This window comes from Nicotiana tabacum, chromosome 22 (genome assembly GCF_000715075.1).
Source record: "Nicotiana tabacum cultivar K326 chromosome 22, ASM71507v2, whole genome shotgun sequence".
NCBI lineage: Eukaryota > Viridiplantae > Streptophyta > Magnoliopsida > Solanales > Solanaceae > Nicotiana > Nicotiana tabacum.
The window spans coordinates 95,848,969-95,873,650 of NC_134101.1; the positions used below are offsets into that span (position 1 = coordinate 95,848,969).

The window sequence follows — 24,682 nt, forward strand, 5'->3', positions numbered from 1 at the left end:
CCCCTCCCCACCCCCCTTCTCACCCCCGACACCCCTCGAGGACATGACATTACTCTACCATCCCACACAGCGGCCACTATACCTACGACAGACTTCGGGAGGAACTAACCCGGGCCCAAACTAGAAAATAACCGGTTGCAACTACAAGTATACTAAAATACTAAAAATATGCTTAAAATGGTGCTAACTAGATAACCACAAATTATCTAACACAGAGAAAGAGACAAGAAAATGGGAGGTACCAACTCCCGATCGAAAGAACCTGGGAATATGACTTGATGCACCCGGAGATGCTCCGCTCTACTCGCCCGTATGCCTCGCGCTTGCCTAGGCAGCTGCAGCAATTCCCGCAAATATAACCTAGGTGCTTTAGAACCCGACGTCCAGCCCTTTGTGACTGTCAAATGGCCTGCTCCGCTATGCTTGTCCGTGCACCTCCCACCCGTCACCAAACAGCCGCCAGCAGTGCTACCTGCAATACACATAACAAACCCTGAGGCCAATAAAAAGGTGGAGGATTGTCACCGGAACGGTCGCCGAAAAACAGTGCCTGCCCGAGAACTAGAGGAACGCCGAGGCAAGGTTTGAAGAAAGGGGAAACATAGGGGAGGGTGGTATGGTTGGGCCGGAAAAGCAGAAGATAGCTTGCGCCGGTGGGTCGCCGGCTTAGCTGCTACTAGGGTTAAAAGAAAGGGAAAGGAAGAGAGAGACCCGAGAGAGAGAAAGGAGAAAGAAAGGAGAGAGAAAGGTGAGGAGAGGAGAGGGAAAGAGAGGGTCGAACTTACCTGGTTCACCTGGACGAATCGCCGACGCTGAGATTTGTCGGTGGAAATTTGCCAGTGGAAATGGCAGTGTTACCGTTAGAGAGACAAACATGCGTTAAAGCATTAAGATCTCAAATTAACTTAAATATGTACAAATTATTAATTTAGAACTCATTAACTTAAAAGCATTAAGATCTCAAACCCATAATCCTGGTTCCGTTTCTGCTCATAGTCAACGTCTTTGGTTTTTGGGACTCGTTGGCCCATGTAATTTTCATTGAAGGGAAAACTGGCTGACTGAGTGTTTGCAACACAACTATGTATAGCGCAACCTCTACTTCGATTTGAATCTGGTTTTATTCAATATTCTTATTGACCCAATACCTCGCGAGGTGAAAGCCTATGAATACTGACCATGATCATTGCTTGTGATGCTGTAATAAACCCAATTTTTCAACACAAACATAGACTTGTATATTATAATCAACTAAACTGAATTACACTGGAAACAAAAATACTAATGGAATTAAAGGAACAAGGAAAGCATAGCCAGAAGGGAATGAGAAGCCATATAAACAGAAATAGAAAGGGGGTGAGAAGATAGACTTAGAGAAAGGGGGAGGGAACTTCACAATACAATCACCTATCTTATTTTACTAACCTACTGATTGTTGATACCCAATTTTTCCCTATGTATTTTTATACTCAAAATAATTTCAAAATAGCATATGTATGCATATACAAGCACGCCCAAAGGCTTTGGTATTTTCCCAAATTTTAAAGATTTTTAAAACCAATTTATGGCCTATTTTGCACTATAAAAACCAATAATTATTCCCAAAACTTGTCATTTTGGCGAATAATTTATTTTATTCTCGCATTTACACAAAATATAATTTAAATGATTTTTGCATAATTTTACAAGTCCATTTGGTATTTTTAAACTAAAATTGCATGAAATTGCAATTTTAGCCTATTTCTCGATTTAATAGCATTCGTACTCACAAAATCATTTCTAATATTTTTAAATTAATACTTATGCATTGCTTATTAACTCGGTATTTTTAATTTGATTTTTAAACACTATTTACTATTTTTATAAAATCAAAACGGGGAAAATTGGCTATTTAAATTGCAGTCCTTTTTTATTTCAATTGTAGCCCAAATTTCACCCTCAATTTCAACCCCAATCCAACCCAATTTCGTTAATTACCCGACCCACACCCTATTAATATAACCCGACCGGATCCCCATTTTAAATCGTGGTCGTTGATTATTTAGATTAACGGTCCATGTTAGCCCCTTCCTTAATTAAACCCACAAGACCCCTAACCCTAAATCATTTACACAAATGAGCCGCCCTTGTATCCCCTCGTCTCTCAAAATGCTCTCAACCACCCTCTGAAACCCTATCCCTCTCCGCTGATCTCCGACCTCGTTCTACCGGAAATCATGGCTTCCCAGGCCCTGTGTAACCTATATCTACCCCCACGTACCTCTATACCCCTTTTGCTCGAGGTTTCAGAGTCCGACCTTGAAGATCTTGACTCAAAATCTCTCAGATTCAGTTTCTATGGCCATTCCCGGCTCATCTCCGGCGAGTCCTAGCCCTGTGAGTCCATCTCCGACTCAGGACCAGCCCGTTCCAGGCCTTTCTCATTTTTCTAGGGTTTTCTCTGAAACCCTAAGCCTTCGAGGTTTTCTTTGTTTCTCTCTAAGATCTACTTCAGATCCGTGCTATTTTCTAGGATTTTTAAGAATTTTTCACATCTTTTCGATTTTTTGTTTTCAAAACTGTTCATCTTCTCAAAACTTAGGGTTTCTGTGATTTCTACTTGTTCTACTGTGATTTCTCGCATTATTTGGCTTTGCTGTAATTCCTAAATATTTTCACTATGATTTCTACGTATTTTTCTTTCTTGTAATTCCTCCTAGGGTTTCCGAGTAATTTCTTTACTGTATTTTTCTTTACTTAGGTTTCCATGAATGTTTGTGTTCTCTGGACCTCCTGAGTTTATTTTTTGCCTGATTTTATATGCTTTTGACTCTACACTTGACTTGTCGAAGAAACCCTAGATTTTGGAGAATTTTTTCAAACTACTTTTGTGCGATTGTTTGCTGCCTGCCTGATTTCAAAACCCTAATTCTCCAAACCCATCTCATGTTTCTGATTCTTGCTAAGCTTTGCAAGACCTTTTTATTCCTCGCATATCTATGTTCTTCTATTTTGATCACATGACTATACTGTTTGTTTAATCTTAGCCCTGCATGTTTAAGTCTATACATCTTTTATAGTCAAACATTTTCCTTTCAAAATAACCCTAATTTTGGGGGTTGATTTCCTATGAATCTATTTTGATTCTTTCTTTTTGACTGATTTGGACCTATTCTCTGACTGAATTCAATACTAAGCTCGAATCCCTAATTTCTTGATTTACTATGTGATTAGTGATTATATTCTTGCCTTATTTGCTTAAAACCGTGTATCTTTCAAAACTTTATATGTATTTACCCTTTATTTTACAATTTATTTTTGATTCTTCTTTCCATAAATGAAACTCTGTTTTATTACCTTAAGTCCAATTCCTTAATTAAAGGAAGCCCTTTCCCTAATTGATTATGACTTGATACTAAGTTATTTTCTTGCCTTACTTACTACTTACTTTCAAACTATAAAAACCCCCATCCCTTTTATTTCAAAAAAAGAAAAGGAGGAACAATTGCAAGTTCACACTCACTAAACTCTTTCTTCTCTTCTCTGCTCTTCTCTGCTACTTGTTCTGATTGGGTTTAGCCGGCTGAAAGCCAAGGCTAAGCTATAGGATTCTATCTGCCCTACTTGCTTTACTGTTTGAGTTTGCAACTGGTATGTCCATGATTTAAATACCATCTCCAAACTACGTGTTTATTTACCCTTTTCATATGTCTGTTTATGTTCGACTTTCTTACATTATGCAGTTAAACTTCAGCATGTTACATCCCTACCCCATATTCCCATGTCTTTGATTCTGTTAAGCTTGTATAAGTACTTTCCTGTACATCCCTTTCCCCAAGTCCCCGTGGCTTAACTCTGTTTGTTGGTACAAATATTTTCATATCAATCCCTTTCCCTGAACCCCCTTTGTGTGTGAGTACTGTTTAGACTAGGGTGGCACCCTATTGCCATCCCTAGTTTAGAACCAGGTTGCTTTAAACCTATACTCAAATCAGTCCCATTCCCTTAACCCTGTTATGTGTTGAGCTTGACTCAAGTCTGGTGGTGTCCTAATCACCATACAGGCCTAAGTCTGACTTTCTAAAGTTTGCTCTCTTATTTGCTTGAACCAAGTAAAGGATTAGGGGTGTGCCAGTCCCATCCATGGCTAGGTATGACCACCCTTTGCTTTGGTCTCCTCTAATCCCCTCACTTTTACACTTATTCTTAGTTCTTCAAGTCCTACCCCCCTATGGTAAGCCATGCTTTGGGACCCTAGAGTTCCCTCTGAACTTGGATGCCTAAGGGCTGGTAATTCCACACATTGCACTATTCTACTCAATCTTTAGGGTGTAAGCATTGCCTGGGCTTCCTGAAAGCCCTTGGAACTTTGAAACACTCTAAGAGAAGGCCTTGGAATCTGGAGCCCGGATTTGGTAAGATACATGTGTTGGACATTAAGGTTGCTTTGGGCTTCCTCGGGTCCGTTTTAGTTTTGATGTATTTATTTTTTAGTCTTCCCCTTCCACTTTTGTAATAACTTTGTAATATTAGTAAAAGGGTGTGGGAGGGGTTTATGTTGTTTGCATCAGTCAATGAGTAGAAATCATGCCTATAGGACTTCAATATTGCAAATCATCTAGAAATCATGCCTATAGGACCTTAACGTTGCAAATCACTTAGAAATCATGCCTATAGGGTTTAATATTGCATACCATTCAGAAATCATGCCTATAGGATTTTGTATTGCAAGCATGATAGAAATCATGTCTATAGGAACTGCATATGCGTTAGGCAAACTGTAGGATAATTACGCTCATCTTTTACCAATGCTTTAACAACCCCCTTTAAAATTGAAACGTAGATGTCATGCCTATAGGATTAATTGCAACTCGCTTGATCCGTTTAAGTAACAGCAGTTTGTCAATTGGTTCTTAACGTTATTTAAGTAATGTTTTCAACAAAACTCTTTTGTAAACCATGTGTGCTTTCAAACTCTACAAATCTGCATTCTTTTCCATGAACATTTTTTTTTCTTAAATAGTTCTGCCTAAGCATTTTAATCAGTCCCTGAAACTGCCTTTAAAACAATTCTGCAACCAAATCCTTTTCTCAAAAATATTCCTGCCTTCAAAATTCTTGCATAACTCTTTTGCTTTTTCACTCAAACAGTTTGATGCTTTCGAAATCTGTACTTTCCTTTAAAATTCTTCTGCATCTGATTACCTCTTCTGAAATCAGTATTTTCTAAATCATTCGCCTAAAATACTTTTGATTTCTAACAAACCGGACCCGAGGGGCTCAAAGTAGACTTATTATCCAACTCTATGTGTTAAACTAATCTGTCCACTGTCAGTTTTAATCTTAAGACCAAATCAGTAATTGTAAGACATGCTAAAATAATTGCTATGTGATTTATGGGGTTTGTGTGAGCCTTTTGAGTATTTGTTTTATTTTCCACTTATCTGCTATTTGTTTTGATTGACGCCTAGTATTTTATCCTTTTGAAACTCCATATATGCCTCTACCCCTTTCTTTCCTTTAGGATTAGAAGTCCAAACACCCCGGGACTAATAAGTCGGGACGGGTACTAGCATGCAATAAGCAAAACGAGACTAATCGCGTTTAATACCTTGACGGGGTAGGAAGGGTAGAATATGGAGATGATGACCGATGCGCTAATATCACGTGCGACCCCTCTTCTGAGGAGTGATTGCTGGATATTGCATTGAAGTGATCCATATTATATTTAAACGTAGGACCCCTTTTCTCCTTCTTTAGTTATTGATGTTTTCTTAAATTAACGTTTCTTCAACTAAGCTTTCTCCTTTTAAAATCACTTGTGTCTTTCTTCTTTCAAAAATTTTCAACTTGTTATGTGCAAACTTTGCTTGTTTATTCCTACTCTTCTTAAAGTCATAATTAAGCACGGTCGGGAACCACACTAGTGGATCTTGAGGGGTGCCTAACACCTTCCCCTCGAGATAATCTCAAGCCCTTACCCGAACTCTGGTTTATCTTTCAAAAAAATCTTATCTTCTTTAAAAGTGTCCTAATGCACTATAATCATTAGGTGACGACTTTTCAAATTCCATAACCCGATTCCTCGAAAGGGAATAAGAGTTGTTTTGTCCATAATGTCGTAAACCCGATTTCGCTCTTTAGGAAAAAGGGGGCGTCGACACTGATATTTAAATATTTTCCAACCAGGGTCCCATATATGACTTGCTAAAATTTCCAATATGCCATCTAGGAGGTTCTTGTCATTCATAATAATATCTCTATCCTCAATTAGAACCTGGTCCTCAAGGTTGGAATAAAGCAGTAGTGATATCATAGCGGTGACTATGTCAAGACTTGAACGTGGATCTGGTGTTACATCAACGAGAAATGGGTCTGAAAAACGGCTATCAAACAGATCCTATGAGAGTAATGTTGCAAAGCACAATGTTGGAATATGCAACACCTTTGAGTCAACTATTAGATATAGAGCAGCAGTTGGGATCTCACAGACTGACTCATGAAAAATCATATTGAACTTAGCCCCATCCATTGCAACACATTGTTCCATCATCCATCCAACCAAAACAAGACATAATCTCTTCAAAGCATCCTGGAAAACATGCTCTCTTAGGATAATGGAAACTAAAACAAGCCCAGAAACACTATTTTTAGCAACTGTAGCTCTTTTTCTAGAGACCAATATCTACAAGCATGAAGGTAGAGTCTAGAAAGGTGCCTGGCAGGTATGTGCAGCTGGTAGACATAATTGCCATGCTCGGATAAAATAGAGTAAAGAGAAATTTCAAGGGCAACCAATTTTCTCAACCCCTCCTTAAGTTTGTCAAGCCTTGAATCCATTTCTCCAATCTTTTGCTCTAAACCTGCTTTATCTTCATGCTCTCTGTTTACTATGAAAATGGTAATAGCAATTAAATTTGTTGATAGGACTCTAAAAATACGTGATCTATTTTATGCTAGTTTGTTAAGCAGTTGATGCTAAGTATATGAGATTCAGAGACGAAATAAATTTAGGGAGGGAGCTATAACCAAACCGATAGGCTAGCTACTCAGGGCCTGAGGCTTGTTGATTTCGGGCCTCGAGGTCGATCCCGGGGCTCAATCACGAGCTAGCAAGGGCAGTTGCTATGTGACTAACGATTATAATAAAATCAATGGAGGCTCTTTATGGCCAATGATAAGCAATAAATGAAGAACAAGTATGAAGACAATAAATGGAAGCAATGATATTGAGAGAATGTGTTAGAGATTGAGATAGAGAGTTCTTGTATATTTTCGTGTGGAATAGATGAAGCAACTAGAGTGATCAACCCTTGAAAAGTAATAGGGATCCCCTTTATATAGGAGGGGAATCTCTTCATAGTACAATAAGCATTAATTACAAGGGTACGGAGACGTGACAACTAGATGACACCCTGACTCGGGTCTTAGAGTAGCTCTCTAGGCTTCATCAGTCCTAGCCACATGCCTTGGGACCTACCCGTTTCCGCCGTGGCTGTGGTTGACGTTATCACAAGATCGAATGTCGACGAACCTCGAGGGAGGAGTCTCGATCGTAGCCTTGTATCCTCGGGACTTCGAGACGGTCTTCCGAGGTGCTTTGATAATGAGAAATTAGACCCTCCGATTTCACCGTATACAGATAGTCCTCGCGTTTCTTAGCGAGGAGTGATAAGAAATGATTTTGACACCAAACTTTTTGGACTTCCCGCAATGATGTCACGCTGACGATATCATACTTACGATGTAAGTCTCCACGATAACCGGTACATCTCATAGACTTGTCTTTTCTGTGTCATTCAATGTGTTGCCGATTCTCATTCTTCAAGGCGACCGTATCACCGTCGATCCAGTTTCCAATGGCGCATTGACTGTGCCTGTCGATACGTCTTCCAAAGGCATTAATGGCATTGTAGGCCACAATATTATCCCCTATAAATGGGGCCTTTCAATGCTAACTTTTATTGAAGTGTTTCTCAACATCTTCCCGTTACTTTCTTCTCATTCTCATCATCCTTCTCTTATTGCTACCCTCCATGTTTGGGGTTTCTGACCTTAAGATCTTACGGCGACATTCTTACCAGTCGCTCCATGGCCTCCTGCCTAGACTCCCCTATGCCGAGCAAGGCTATACTGTCTCGTTGTTGTTGTTTTTATTGTTACGGCTATCGATGTTGTCATCGTTGGACCGAGGTGACGAGGTAAAAGGGGTCGACCTGTTTCAACTTAGGAGGACATTCAGACTCTACACCACTGCTCGGGAAAGTGTTCGGATTCTACACCGCTACTCACTCTCCTACCCTGGACTGATGTGGCACTTCATCCCTAGGGTTTTTTCCCAAGGGATAAAATGGCGCAACCGACCATTAAGCTCGCACAGCACGATGTCCCGAAAGGTGGACTCGGAGCGGCCTTGCGAGTAGGGTTGAGGCCCATCGAGTCTTCAACCTTTGGCTTTGGCGGGTTATGTCTTTTTTTTCTGCTTCTTCCGCATCACCTTCCCCTTCTTTGCTTTCCTACTTTCCTCTTCTTCATCTTCGCCCTCGATGATATTGCTCCGTAGGATTGAGCTAGGAACCTAGAGGATGTGGCGGTCGAAGGTATCACCGTCGAGGGTGCATGCTCGAGGAACGGTGCTCAGAAATGAACCTTCGATAGTAGGCTTAGTTCTAGGATTTTACTACATATGTACCTTCTCGCTTCTTTGTTTCTGTGTAAGAACCCCTCATGGGATTTTTGTAATCATAGGGAAGGACCCCTCGCGGGCTTTTGTAACTAAATATTCATGAATACAGAGATATTTCCTCAATTTTTATCTTTGATGCTTGCTATATTCTATTGCGTTTGTGGAGATTCTACGTGCACGACTCTGTCTGTTATTGCTAATACCGAACCCGGGTGCGAGTATTCCTTCTGGCCTTTGGTTGATAAAAATGGCTTCCCATGGGATCTTTTGCCATTCCTTGGGCCAAACCTGGATTGATCCGATAACCTCGGGATGTCTGGACCCTTACTTTGAGTTGAAAAGAAGTAGGGCTTCAAACCCATAAACTGTGACTCAACCTTTAGACCTTTGAGAATAGTCCCCGAGTGAGGGTTGATCCGGGGCATTTGGAGACTTGTCTTGAACTTAATGTATGCAATCTTAAGGAATTGTAGATAGGTCCCGGATGAGGGACTGGCAGGTTTAGGATAATATCTGCAATGCTGTTTAAGGCTTCTTGGAGCCTAACTTCTTTTGGATGGAGACCCTCGAGGTTAGGTACTACCTCGAGATTGGAGAAGGCGTTATTGGCTTTATGGAGCCTAACCTTTTTTTGATGGAGGTCCTTGAGGTCGGGTACCACCTCGGGACTGGAAAGGGCGTTATTGGCTTCTTGAAGCCTAACCTTGTTTTGATGGAGGTCCTCGAGGTCGGATACCACCTCGGGACTGGAGAAGGCGTTATTGGCTTCCTGGAGCCTAACTTTGTTTTGATGGAGGTCCTCGAGGTCGGGTACCACCTCGGGACTGGAGAAGGCGTCATTGGCTTCCTGGAGCCTAACCTTGTTCTGATGGAGGTCCTCGAGGTCGGGTAACACCTTGGGACTGGAGAAGGTGTTATTGGCTTCTTGGAACTTAACCTTGTTCTGGTGGAGGTCCTCATGGTCGGGTACTACCTTGGGACTGGCTAAGGTGGCATCGGTTAGTGAGAAAAGACTGCAGATGGGGGAGAAAGTGATGTTACAGGCATTTTCCCTGGGTGAGGGCATGACAGATCGTACCGATGGGTTCTTGAATGTGTGCATCACATTGGTCCCCCTTGATAGGGTTGTGCTCGACTTCTGCTTAGAGTATCGGGTTACCTTGGCGAAGGTCCATCCATCATTTTGGCGAACGATGTTGATGGTGAGATTTTTTGCGGAGAAGGCGGGGCTTGAATTTTCTCTCAGTCATCTTATTAGGCTATACCGGCCCTTCACCATCGAGGTCTGCTAACCTTGCGATGTCGATCGATCATGCCCTTTGTTGTTGATGACGAGGAAGATAGAGATTGAGGATAGATGAGTCGTTTTATCCGAGTGCGGACCGCTGACATTATCCCCGTGGAGCTTATACCATTCCCTAAGGAATGGAATTATACACGTAAGTGGTGCATTTCACGCTTTCTCAATTTTGCTTATAGCGAGAACTGGTTTCATAACCGTGCCTTCCCTTTTTCTCTGCAGCGGTTTCATAGGCATTGGGTAACATTCCTGATCTACCGGATTGGGTCTGAGAATTGGTGACCCACTCGACTTGTGAGGAGCCCAAGTGGCGAGCTTTGTCCCGGGGCAGATGGAAGCAAAATACCATGGTGAGTTCTGTGCTATTCTTTTGTTTCCCTTCTTTCACATGGAGAAACATATCCCTTTTATGCGTATTAATCTTACTATGGTAGGCATTGGAGAGCCTTTCGAGGCGAGGCCATGCTCCTTCGGAGAGGGGGAAGGGTTGCCAACTTCCGAGCTGAAGAACAGTAACAATGAATGAGAGGTGCTTTCACAGGGCGATAACGCTCAAAGTAAGGCAGAGCGGGACCGGGGCTTCGGAGCGGAAGCATCATCTGAGCCTATCGTGTTCGCGGCTCCCGGTTCTGGAAAGAGGGTTTCTTTGTTGTTGTCACCTTCTTTTTCCGTCGATAGCATTTCGGGAGATACTAAAAACACGGGGTCGCATACACCGAGCAACCGTACTTCGAAGGCTCTTTCAGGGTCGAAGGGACTGGATTGGCAAGTGTGCGTTCGGCCTTCGAGGAAGCCCAGTAGCTTCACTTTGCGGTGAGTTTCGCTACAGGTTTTTCGAGCTTTGCGCCTTCCTTTCCTTATTGAGTTTTATTTTGCCGGCATTCGACAAGCTTAAGTCCGGGCTGCTTCATTGTGAAGCCAGGCTACGGAAAGCTCTAGATGAGGAGAGATCCCTGAGGCTCCTTTGTAATGAAAAAGAAGCCGAGTTGGTTTGCATTATGAGGCGGGCCGGAGCTTGAATTGCGAAAACCACCTGAATGAGCAGGTAGTTTTCTGTCCCGGGTGGGCGTGCATTTCGCCTCCTGACTCCTAGGGCTAATACTTAGTTTATTTCAGTTGTAGAAAAAGATGGAGGCCCTGGAGAACCTTCAAGATGAAGTTGGTCGGGTAGGCGTGAGCGTGATGAATTGAAAGCTCAGGTGGAGGCTCAGGCTTTAGGGGGGAAGGATGCGCTGGCCAAAGTTTCTGCTTTTGAAGCTCAAGTTCGCCTAGCTCGTGACAATGCTTTGGTTCAGACAGAAATGATTGCTAAGCTCGAGTCCGAGCTTTTGAAGGTCAGGGCTGAGATCGTTGATGCCCAGGCAGAAGCCACAATGAGCCGGACTAAGGCTGACCAGGAGATGGCGATCTATTCAAAGGATGCTGCCGATGCTCAAGCCGAGCTAAGAAGGATCCTCGACCACGAAGGGAGGATTGAAGAATATGCTCGTTGCAAGTCTCGAAGAAAGATCCTCGAGGAGATTCGTGATAGGGGTTTCGTCCTCTCGAAAGAATTGGCGCTAGCAAGGGAGAATGAGCGTGATGCTCAGTTGCTTTTGCCCAATATCAAGGAAAGTGAGGATGAGACCGGTAGGCCGTAACCACTTGGGGGGCATAGATTTTGTCATCTGTATGTAGTATTTTCAAAGCATGTTTGTAGCTGGAGGTTGCGTTTCTTGCATGTGTATGAAACAAAACCTTGCGGCTTTACTCCTTTTGTATCTTTTTCTGTCTTGATTTTGACCAGGCGAGCCGGTTTTTGCGTTGGTAGGAATCCTCAGAGTAGTGATGTGGTCCCGGGGCTCATTGGACTGGCCCGGGGGGCTCTTATGCGCTTGGTCGATGCGACCTTTAGTATAAGCTAGCGTTTGAGATCTTATGCTTTTGTTCAACCATTTCGGGTTTAGTCTCCTAGCCGGGTTTCGACTTGAGCTCATTTGACCCCCAAGCTTTTACATTTGCGTAGACTGGCAACAATGGCTCTTACGCCTCGGGCCGAAGTGGCCTTTTAATGTAAGCTAGCGACAATGGCTCTCACACTTTGGGTCGAAGCGACCTTTTAATGTAAGCTGGAGACAATAGCTCTCACGCTTTGCCCTTAGACATATATAGTTAACTATTTTGGGTCCAGTCGCCGAACGGGTTACGACTCGCGCTCATTTTGACCCTCAAGTTTTCAGATTTTAGGCTAGCAACAGTGGCTTTCGATCGATGTGACCTATTATATGTGTGGCCCTAAGGCTCATTAGGCTGCGACTATGGCTCTTACGCACTTGGTCGATGCGACCTTTTATGTAGGCTTTATTTTCCTCTCGTTAAGGACTTTTGAAGTAATTTTTGCCTGGCTCGTCGTCAGTTCGAGAATAACCTCGATTTTGAGCAACTTGCGGTGATGTTCGAGCACCTCGGGAGGTTTGGCTCAGAGGTTGAGTAGCTCAAAGCCTGTGATTTGGAGCTGACATGGTCGAAGCTCTTTTGCCTATGTCGAGGGTAGCCTATTTAACCGGTTCTTTCCAAAGTAGATTCGGAGTAATTTGAAGGCCTGTGTGGGCAGGCGACATTGGCTCTTATGCCTTGTAGCGACGGTAGGGCGTCCCCGAGTCGTATTAGTGTGGTTGGTACAACCGTGTGACCGGAGTCACTTGTGTTTGGATGGAGCCTTTGAGTCCCGAGTGAAGTATTTTCGGCATCTATATCGAGGGTATGCCTTTTTAGGGGTCTTACAAGTTCGATATATAGCCGAAACTTTGGGATCGGGTCTATGCCTTTAGTGAGGTCTTACAAGTTTTACATGCTGTTGAGGTCTTACAATTTTACATGTTGTTGAGGTCTTACAGGTTTTACATGTCATTGAGGTCTTATAGTTTTACATATTGTTGAGGTCTTACAGGTTTTACATGTCGTTGAGGTCCTATAGTTTTGCAAACATTGCATTGCCTCGTCGAGGGCTTACGATTTTGGAGATCCCAAACCTGCGATCTTGCATTTTTCTTGAGATTTTGACGTCAGTCCCTGAGTATTCGGGGTACTTTCGGCATTGGAGATGTTTCGCGATTTTTGCGTTTCCTTATCTGAGGGCTTATGATTTTGGAGTCCCGACCCGGAGGTCGTTTAGGTGTAGAATTGTTGACGCCAGTCCCCGAGTGTTCGAGATATTTTCGGCGGAGGGGTTGTTTTTGCGAAGGTGTTGAGCCTCTTTTGGATTGTAAGATGCTTTGATAAAAAATATCCTTCAATTATATGGTATAAGTGTACACGTTTTCGGCATCGGGGGCCCGACTGTACGGACATGGTTCGTTTGACCGTTTGGCCTGGTACATCATTTTCCTACAAGGACCCGATTCAGTGTCTCTTGGCTTTACTGAGCAGATGACTTTGGGGGGGGGGGAGGGGGATACCCCTCAGTGTTCGAGGTTGATTGTAAAAGAAGCCTTGAACACTTTTTGAGTCTCCTTTAGGTAGCATGCAGATGTTGCCTCGTTAAAAACCTTGCTGGTAAAACCCATTTCGGAATAAAAACTTGGTCGAAGGAAAAGAGTTCAATGGATGCTTTAAAACCTCAAAGTCTTCGAACTGGGTTATCGTTCTGACTGATTCGATCGGGTTCCTGTATAAGGGTTAGTCTGAAATACGAAATGAAAAGGAAGATGGTTATACCTTAGTGTGAGATGCACCGCCGACGTTTTGAGGATCGATATGTTCCAATCACTCGAGATAAGGACATAGTACGATCCTTTATTTCGTTTAATTGGTCTTAATCAGGGGTGTGGCTTGATTACCCTTTGGCTCTTTTGCGAGCAGAGGTATGGGTACCGGTGCCACGTCGTGCACCGCAAACATTTCCCTTGCCGCATGTTGTTCCCCCTAGACGGTTTTAATCACATCCTTTGTCGGGAATTTCATCATTTGGTGCAGAGTGGATGGTTCTGCCCTCATGCAGTGTATCCACGGCCGTCCGAATAAGGCGTTATACCTCATGTCTCCTTCGATGACATGGAATTTGGTGTTTTGGGTCGTCCCGGCCACGATGTCTGGGAGGGTGATTTCTTCTTTTGTTGTTTCACTTGCCATGTTGAATCCATTGAAGACTCGAGTGGCGGGCATAATTTTGTCAAGCAGTCTGAGCTACTCTATCACCCTCAACCTGATAGTGTTGGCCGAACTACCTGGATCCACGAGTACGCGTTTTATTTGAAAAGAATTCACAAGGAAAGAGATTACCAGTGCATTATTGTGATGTTGAGACAAGGTCTCGGTGTCCTCTTCGCTGAATGTCTGGGCGTCCTGGGGAATATATCCTCGTGTTTGCTTTTCTCTGGTGATGGATATTTTTGTCCTTCTCATTACGGGTTCCTAAGGGGCATCGATGCCTCCCAAAATCATGTGGATGACATGTTGTGGCTCGTTTGCTTCGTTCTTCTTGGCCGCCTCTCTTTCCCGGAACTGATTTTTGGCTCGATCGCTAAGGAATTCTTGGAGATGACCTTTGTTAAGTAGTCAAGCTACCTCTTCTCAGAGTTGGTAGCAATCCTCGGTCTTGTGGCCGTGCATGTTGTGAAACTCACACACTAAGTTTTGATTCCTTTATGAAGGGTCCGATTGTACAGGCCTGGGACATCTAGCTTCTCTGATTTTACTGATGGAGAACATGATGTCCGATATATCAATGTAGAAGTTGTATTCTGACAAGTGAGGTGCCCTCGTTGCCCCTGCTTTTCTATCGAATCTGGCTCTGCTGGTGAGTCCTTGAGGATCCTGTCATTTGTCTATCCTTCGATCATTGCGAGGTGGGTTGTGCCTCAGAGCGTTTCTCCTGTCTTCGATGTACGGCTGATATCTTTCTTTGTTTGGTTTTGGCTCCTTTGCCAGGATCCTACTTGGGTATACTGAGCCCGAGGGGGCTCCCAACTAGTCATGATGGGCCCTAATTTTTGACTAGACCGGTTGTGGACGTCTGACCAGGTCACAGCTGCACTTCCCAGTCGTCGGAGACTAGCGGTAGCTCCATCTGTTCCATTTGAAAGCAAGATACAAATTCTCGCAACATCTCGTTCTCCCTTTGCTTAATTTTTAAAACGTTAGATTTCCTCATAGCTACTTTTATGGCACCGGCATGTGCCTTTATGAAGGAGTCTTCTAGCATGACGAATGAGTCTATGGAGTTAGGAGCTAAGTTGTGATACCACATCATGGTCCCCTTCGAAAGTGTTTCGCCAAACTTTTCAGCAATACGGACTCGATCTCGTCGCTCTTTATATCGTTGCCCTTTACTGCGCAAGTGTACGCAGTAACGTGTTCATTGGGGTCTGAGGTCCCATTGTACTTTGGGAGCTCCGACATTCTGAACTTTTTTGGAATGGGTTTCGGGGTCGCTACCTCGGCGAACGACCTTTGTATGAACTTCTTCGAATCCACACCTTCCAGGATCGGGGGAGCACCCGGAATCTGGTCGACCCTGGAGTTGTAGGTCTCAACCTTTTTGTCGTTGGCTTCTATCATTTTCTCCCCTGATTTGATTCTTTTGGTGAGGTCCTCGAGCATTTTTACGATGACAGGGTCGGCTATCGATTCGTTATTGCTCGATCTTTCAAGTACCTGTTCGACTAGGGGAGTTGTCCCTGGTGCTACCATGCTAGGAGTTTTCTGGTGACTTTGCAGCTGAGCAATAGCTAGCTGTCGTGCCTGCAATATTTCAAAAATAACATGAAGGCTAACCTCCGTTCTTCCCTAGTTGGGGTGTTTTTCTGTGCTTCTTTTTGATCCCCTTGGTGCACGCTCCTGTCAGTGTGGGAGTTTATGTCGATGCGCTAGGCATCACGTGAGACCGCGTCCACGGGGACTTGCTCTAGTGCATTCCTAGGGTTTTGCGGTGGCGCAACAACACCTGGAACAACCACACTGTTTTCCCTATGGTCCTCAAGATTGTTGTTTCCTTCTCCGTTTACCGAGTTAGACATTTCGACCTGAAATCGAAGATCTTGGAATAGAAAAAGCGTGAAAGATAACTTGCGTTATGTAGTAAAACCAGCAAAAAAATAATCACTATTATTTTTAGCCCCACGGTGGGCGCCAAACTATTTACCGTGAAATTGGTAATAACAATTAAATTTGTTAATGAGACTCTGATAATATGTGATCTATTTTTATGCTAGTTTGTTAAGCAGTTGATGCTAAGTATATGAGATTTAGAGACGAAATAAAGTTAGGGATGGAGCTATAACCAAACCGATAGGCTAGCTACTCGGGGCCTGAGGCTTGTCGATTCCGGGACTTGAGGTCGATCCCGGGCTCGATCACGAGCTAGCAAAGGCAGTTGCTATGTGACTAACGATTATAATAAAATCAATGGAGGCTCTTTAAGGCCAATGATAAGCAATAAATGAAGAACAAGTATGAAAACAATAAATGAAAGCAATGATATTGAGAGATGTGTTAGAGATTGAGATAGAGAGTTCTTGTATATTTTCGTGTGGAATAGATGAAGCAACTAGAGTGACCAACCCTTGCAAAGTAATAGGGTTCCCCTTTATATAGGAGGGGAATCCCTTCATAGCAACTAGTATTAATTACAAGGGTACGAAGACGTGACAACTAGATGACACCCTGACTCGGGTCACCGTATGCACTCTCTTTCCTCTGTATTGCTTATTTCATAACTACGACCAACAAAATTGCAATTTCCACCAAGTGCATCCCCATTCCTTCCTTTGTATTCAAGTAAAAGTGATTGTTTGATGTTTTATATCACAATTCATATTTAGCACGTATACCATCTCTAGTGCTGTTACAAACAAAATTCTAAACAAGAACCACCAATATCGACTATTTGCCATATGTCGACCCAAAGGCAGACTTGTATGCCAAATTCATAATAAAGCCATAGAACACCTCTAGAAGCACAATCGATTCTCTCAGTTGCTCTAAGAACTCTAGCAAGTTGCTGGAAGTCATTGAGCTCAACCCTTGACTGTTTGTTAGTTGTCAATATAAGTTTATCACTCATAGTCCATGTGCCAATTCTTACAAACCTTGTGTCAGCGTTTTGTAAATTTTGATGGAACAACTTCTTGTTTAGTAAAATTTCACCACATGCTTCTGTTATAATCTTGAGTACGTACTTTACTGAAATATCCTTATCCAAGTATCGCACCATAGTTTCATCATTCAAGGCAAACAAAAACAAAGAAGATTCTGTCTCCAAGGTAATTCCACCGCTCTTTGTCCAAACTTTGTCAAGTTGGATGAAGGGTCTTTTTCCGCATTAGAACAGTGATGAAAAGATAAAGACATTCTTGTAAAATATTGGTATGCAAACACCATTCTTGTCCGGGATCCCACACTGTAGTCATATAATTATAATACGCAAATAAGAAAAACATGCTAGTAGATCCCAATAGTAGTAGTGCTTGCATGTATTTGGTATGAACCCTTAGAGTCAAGATCTTGAAATTTATGGCTAGAACAATAGCAGGTCCACCAAGGTTCACAATGAATAGATTCGCTGCTGGATTGAATGGAAATCGAGTCACATAATCCTTAACTAATAACAATTGACAGGCATTTATCATTATACATAATTGATCGTCAAAAGCAAAATAAAGCTTACTTATCGTGGTCTATAAATTCTCCACATCCGTTGTTAAAGTCAGTATACCACTAGGATCCAAAATATACTTAAATACCTTCCTGGTGGCAGCAAGCTGAAGGCTAATCAGTGAGCCAATTTTGTCCCATCAATGAATTCTTTCAAACACTTGGCCATTGCTGATTTTCGGTCCGACCACTTCGGGATGAGCAACACCATTGTGTACCGGAGTCATGTTGTTGTCCATCTTGATTGAGTTTTCAAGCTGGAATAAAATTAAAATTCTCTCTCTATATGCTAGCACCAAAGAAGTAGTAGAAAAGTCATTTGCACCTTCCAGCATTGATTTAGCTTCATGGTCAAGCTCCTCTGTTGTGTCTACTAAGTCCCTATGCACATTCAAGGATTAAAAATCTGGCTCTTCATGAAAATAATAGTAGCAACAATAACAAATCCAGTACTGTCCCACAAGTGGGGTCTGGGGAGGGTAGTGCGTATGAAAATCTTACCCCTACCTGGTGAAGGTAGAGAGGTTATTTTCGATAGATTCTCGGCTTAAGAAAAGGTAAAAAAGAAGAGAGAGGAGGAAGAAGAAGAAGAAGAAGTAGAAAGAAAAAAGAGGAAGGAGAATAACCAAAAAGAAGGAAAAAAAAGGAGAGAAAAGGAGAAGCCACGAAAAAAAGAAAAAGTAGCATCAAACAATAACAACAGGGAAATAAGGTAAATAAATATCACGACATAAATACCACATTAACCTTCAAGACTAGGTAAGATAGATCACATTATCAATATTAAATCATCGAAACATGATATATAACACTCACATAAACAACGAAAATAGTGATAACATGAGCCAAAACTAGCAATACACAATACAATTCCTCAAAATCAGGTAGTACAGAATCATGAGCTCTGAGTTGTATACATAAGAAAGTCTCAAATACAATATTTTTTGAATGTGAAAATAACAGTATCAACATAAAGGATGGGACTTAAAGGTCTGTAATAGCCATGCAACACTACCTTGAATCCTCGCGAACAACATATACACTCACTCTCGAAGTCCACTGCCTCCCACACCCTGATCTGCACAAAAATATGCAGAAGCATAGTATGAGTACATCACAATCGGTACCCAGAAAGTATTAAGACTAACATAGTAAGGTAGTGACGAGGTTCAAGTCATGTGATGCTCACTAGTCAAAGAACCTCTACAATATATCAATAACGGGCTATGACAGAGTACAATACCATTAATGTCATTAAAGCATGTGATAATAACTCAACGTAAGAAAATCTATTTGTTTTACAAACAATCATCAAATAGAAACAAAGGCATATGATAGCATATTACATACAGCTTAAAAACTTGCTGAAATACACGACAAAGTTTCAAGAATATATGTCATGATCATGAATGCCACCCTGATGCTCCATATTTTATCACAATAACAATATTTACCCTTATGCTCTATATCCGACACAATAATAATATTTACCCTTATGATCCATACCACGATACGATAACAATATCCACCCTTATGCTTCATACCCCGATATAATAACAATATAAATCACAATCACATGGCAAAACCTCACGCCAACACCCAATCAATTTGCCTAACACGTTCACATGTACCATAATCATAATACTGTGATATGCCAAATCATCACCGGAAAGACATACACTCATAATTTGTCAACAAACAACACAAGTACATGATAATAATAAAATGCGGATGTGGGTTCAATTTTTAAAGCATGACTATGGCTAAATCAATTTAGCAGTGATTCTACAAATATCCATCTTGGCCGATCAGGACATTATAATCCTAACACATGTTCTTGAGCATGCAAAAGTAAGCTCGCATAGCCATACAATAATTATACATGTATAATAGGGAGTATATAATTAAATCAAGGCATAGTAAAAGCCTAGAGTCAAATCTGGCCATAAATAACTCATAGCACTCGTGTACGCGCTCATCACCTTGCATACATGTTGCTTTACACATAACACAATTAGGCAAATAAGGTCAAATCCTAAGGGATATTCCCCTACACAAGGTTAGACAAGATACTTACCTCAATAAACCCAAATCAATCCTCTAAAATTGATTTTCTTTAAAAAAATCACCTTCGTTCGACTCAAATCTAGCAAAAAATAACTCGATAACATCAAATAAAATGCTAAATGAACCAATTCCAAATAATCAAGGGGTAGATCCTGACTACCCATAACTCTACGAGTCCAAATATGTGATTAGAATTCAAAACCGAGTCTAAATCGACTCTCAAATCCCAATTTTTATTTTCAAAACATAGAAAAAACCCCCCAAAACAATTCTCTTTCACATTTCATGATTTAGGTATAAAAATCTACGGAAAATCAAGATATAACATTAAAATCAAGTAAAAATCATTTACCCTCTTGCCTTGTGGGAAAATCCTCTTCAAATGTCACTCATCTCCAAGCCTATGGTTGAAAATATAAGAAAATGAGTCTAAGTCCAAAAGGTCCCTTCTAAATAATAAGATGCAGGAGTTGCAATCATGACCAGGAGTTTGCAATTGCGAGCCTCGCAAATGCGAACTGGATCCCTCTGCCTCAGTTATCGCAATTGCAACCAGGAAGCTCGCCAATGCGTCCAAGTGTTGCAAATTTAGACTCCCCTTCGTAATTGTGGATATCACATTACGACATCAGCTTCGCAAATGCGAAGCTAGACTTCACTTCCCAACATTGCAAATGTGATACTCACTCCGCTAATGCAAGAAAACCATCATAATTGTAAGGCTGCAACACTAGCAAAATCTGACCCTTCCCCTAACTAATCCGAAACCAATTCGAAACTCATTTGAGCCCCTCGGGCTCTACATAAAACATCCATATAAGTATATAAACTCCATACAAACTTGCTGGCATGCTCGAATATCAAAATAACATCCACAACAACAAATCAAACACCAAAATGCATCATGTAAGCCTTCAAATTTAAGAGCTTCAATATTCACAATCAAGTGTTACAAACAAACTCGGAAAGAGATCAAAATTTGTACACCAGTTTCATATGACAAAACAAACCTATTTCAAGTTCTGTAACAACAATCTGAACCTGATAGCCTCAATTTCAACTCATGGTCAAACTTATAGAATTTCTAAACTTTCAAATTGCCAACTTTTAGCAAAAGGGACAAATCACCCTAGGAACCTCCAAATCCAAATCTAGACATGCGCTTCAGTCTAAAATCACTGCAAGAACCTATTGGAACCATCCAAACACAAATCTGAGGTTGTTTACATAAAATTCAAACTTTGGCCAACTCTTATAAGTTAATCTTCCAAAAATGGAACCTAGTGTTCCAATTCACTCTAAAGCCTTCTCGAAACCAAGCCAACCTTCCAGACAAGTCACAAAACAACAAACAAACATACATGAAGCATCAAATGGGAAAACATGGCTCAAATACACAAAACGACTAGACTTGTCATTAAATTCTCCCCCTCTTAAACAAATATTCATTATTGAATGAGTTTAGAATCATACCTAGAGTGCCAAATATGTGAGGATATTTTCTCCACATATCATGCTCTGTATCCTAAGTGTCTCATCGACTGGAGGACTTCTCTATTAGACCTTCGTCGATGCAATATATTTTGACCTCAGCTTCCGATCTTGCCTATCCAAAAAGGCCACCAGCTCCTCCTCATAAGCCAGATTCCCATCCAAATGCACCGTGCTGAAATCCAAGACATGTGACTTATCTTTATGATATTTTCGAAGCATGGAAACACTGAACACCGAATGAACTCCTGGAAGATTATGAGGCAAGGAAAATCTCTAAGCAACCTCGACGACTCTCTCCAACACCTCAAAAGGACCAATGAAACTATGGGTCAAATTTCCCTTATTCCCAAACTTCATCACACAATTCATAGATGAAACTCGAAGAAAAACCTTCTCACCCTCCACGAAAGCCACATCACGAACCTTCTAGTCCATATAACTCTTCTGCCTAGATTGAGCCGTGTGAAGTCAACTTCACCTTCTCCAAAGCATCATGGACCAAGTTTGTGCCCAATAGCCTAGCCTCACTAGGATCGAACTAACCAACAGGAGAACGATATCGCCTCCTCATATGGAGCCATCTGGATACTCGACTGGTAGTTGTTGTTGTAGGCAATCTGCCAAAGGTAGAAAGTTTCTACTAGAAACTAGTCCCAGTAACCTCCCAAATAAATAGTGCATGCTCTCAACATATCCTCTAATATCTAAATGGTCCGCTCTGACTGCCAGTCCACCTGAGGGTGAAATGCAGTACTCGACTCAACTCGCACGCCCAACTTATGCTGCACCACTCTCTAAAATTGTGAAGTAAATTGAGTTCCGCAGTTTGATATTATATAAACAAGTATAGCATGCAGGCGAACAATATCGTTGATGTAGATCCTAGCCAACTACTCCGAAGTGTAGGAAGTCATGACTAAAATGGAATCAAACTTTCTCAAGGTCCATGGCAACCCTACCACAAAGTCCATAGTAATGCGCTCCCACTTCCATCCGGTATATCAATCACTGAACTGAACCACCTGGTTTCTATTATTCATGTTTGACTTGTTGATAATTCAAACACCAAGAAATGGCTTTCTTCATCCTCTTCCATCAATAATGTTGCTTAAGTCAAGATACAATCTTCGTGGAACTTAGATGAATGGAATATCATGAACTATGAGCCTCTTCAAGTATCAACTCTCTTAAGCCATTAACATTAGAAACACAAACTCGACCCGAAAGTCGCAACACACCATCATCACCAATAATCATCTCCTTAACATGACCGTGCAGCACCGTGTCCTTAAGTAAAATCAAGTGGGGATCGTTATACTGGCGAGCCTTGATGAGCTAAAACTAGGACGAGTAAGATACAACATAAGAAATGACTCTGCTCGACACCGAAATATCTCAGCTCACAAACATGTTAGCCAATGCCTAAACATCCATAACTAAAGGCCTCTCCCCACTTGGAATGAATGCTACACTCCCCATGCTCTCTTCATTCCTTCTCAAGGCGTCTTCCACCATAGTGGCCTTCCCCAAATGATAGATGTTAATAATATCATAATCCTTCAACAACTCCAACCATCTCTATTGCTTCAAGTTCAAAACTATATGTTTAAACAGATACTAGAGACTCTAATGATCCGTACACACCTCACAAGATATGTCATACAAGTAATGCCTCCAAATCTTGAGCGCATGTACAATAGCTGCTAACTTCAAATCATGCACCAGATAGTTCTTCTCATAGGGTTTCAACTGACGTGAAGCACAAGGAATCACACTAAAACTATAAATCAAGACACACCCGACCAATATGAGAAGCATCACAATAAAATGTATATGATCCTGATCCTAATGAAAAAACCAAAACCAGAGCTATAGTCAAGGAAGTCTTGAGCTTCTGAAAGCTCTTCTTAGACTCGCCTAACTACCTGAATGGAGCACCCTTTTGAGTCAACTTATTCAATAGGGCTCCAATGGATGAAAACCCCTCCACAGTGGCGGCAATAATACCTGGCTAAACCTAGAAAACTTCGGATCTCCCTGGCAGTAGAAGGTCTGGGCCAACTCTGAACTACTTCAATCTTCTTGAATCCACTGTAATCGCCTTACTCGATGTCACGTGGCCTAAGGATTCCAACGAATCCAACCAGAACTCACACTTAGAGAACTTAGCATATAAATTCTTCTCCCTCAGAACCTAGAGCACCGTCCTCAATGCTGCTTGTGCTCCTCCTTACTATAGGAATAAACCAAGATATCATCAATGAACACAATAACAAAGGAGTCGAAATAAGGCTGGAACACACTGTTCATCAAATGCATGAATGCTGCTGGGACATTAGTCAAGCCAAAGGATATCACCAAAAACACATAATGCCCATAACGAGTCCTGAAAACTGTCTTAGGAATATCCGAAGCCCTAATCTTCAACTGTCGGTACCCCAATCTCAAATTCATCTTAGAGAAGACCCTAGCTCCCTGAAGCTGATCAAATATATCCCTGCGTGGTAGTGGATACTTATTTTTGATGGTAACCTTGTTCAATTTCCTGTAGTCAATGAAGATTCTCATAGAACGATCTTTCTTCTTTACAAACAGTACTAGTGTACCCCAAGGTAAAACACTTAGCTTGATGAAACCTTTATCCAACAATTCTTGCAATTGTTCATTCAATTCCTTTAACTCTACTTGAGCCATGCAATATAGTAAAAATGATATGGGCTGAGTGCCCGGTAAATCAATACAAAAATCAATATCCCTATCAGGTGGTATTCCCAGTTGGTCTACAGGGAACACATCTGGAAACTCTCTCACTACGGGGACTGAACAACCATAGGAATATCAATGCTGACATCTTTAACAAATGCTAAGTACACCAAACACCCCTTCTCAGTCATCTATTGAGCCTTCAAAAAGGAAACCACAATACTAGGAATATGACCCAATGAACCTCTATATTCCAACCTCGGCAACCCTGGTATATCCAACCTCATGGCATTAGCATGACAATCAATAATAACATGGTACGGGGATAACCAATCCATACCCAAAATCACATTAAAATCCACCTTATTAACCAACCATAGATCAAACCTAGTCTCATAGCCCCTAATAGAAACCACACAAGAACGATAGACATGATCCACCATAATAGAATCCCCAATGGGTGTAGACATATAAACATGAATAACCAGAGAACCGGGAGACATATTCAAATATGAAGCAAAGTAGGATGACACATACGAATAAATAGAACCCATATAAAATAAAACTGAGACAATACCAGTAATGACTGCATTCGATGTGATTGCCTCGATCCTACCAGGGAAAGCATAACAACGGGTCAGGCCTCCCCCTTTAGGATGACCATTACCTTTCTGTCCCCCACCTTTACCTTCCTGTCCCCGCCATGACCATCCAGAGCAAGAATCATAGCCTGAGTACCTTGTTGAGGTACACCCATCCAAGTCTAGGATAATCTCTCAAAATATGCTTAGTATCACCTCACTCAAAACAACCCCTATGTG

The 24,682-nt window shown here is 41.7% G+C and overlaps 1 long non-coding RNA gene across 1 annotated transcript in view; it reads left to right on the forward strand.

The window, feature by feature from the left end:
* The first annotated feature begins 6,516 nt into the window (after window positions 1-6,516).
* Window positions 6,517-24,682, forward strand: part of LOC142176407 (uncharacterized) — a 32,994-nt gene continuing 14,828 nt past the window's right edge. Inside the window, exons 1-2 of the long non-coding RNA XR_012704981.1 lie at window positions 6,517-10,104; window positions 10,188-10,315. This is a non-coding gene — a long non-coding RNA (uncharacterized LOC142176407). The remainder of the gene's footprint in view (window positions 10,105-10,187; window positions 10,316-24,682) is intronic.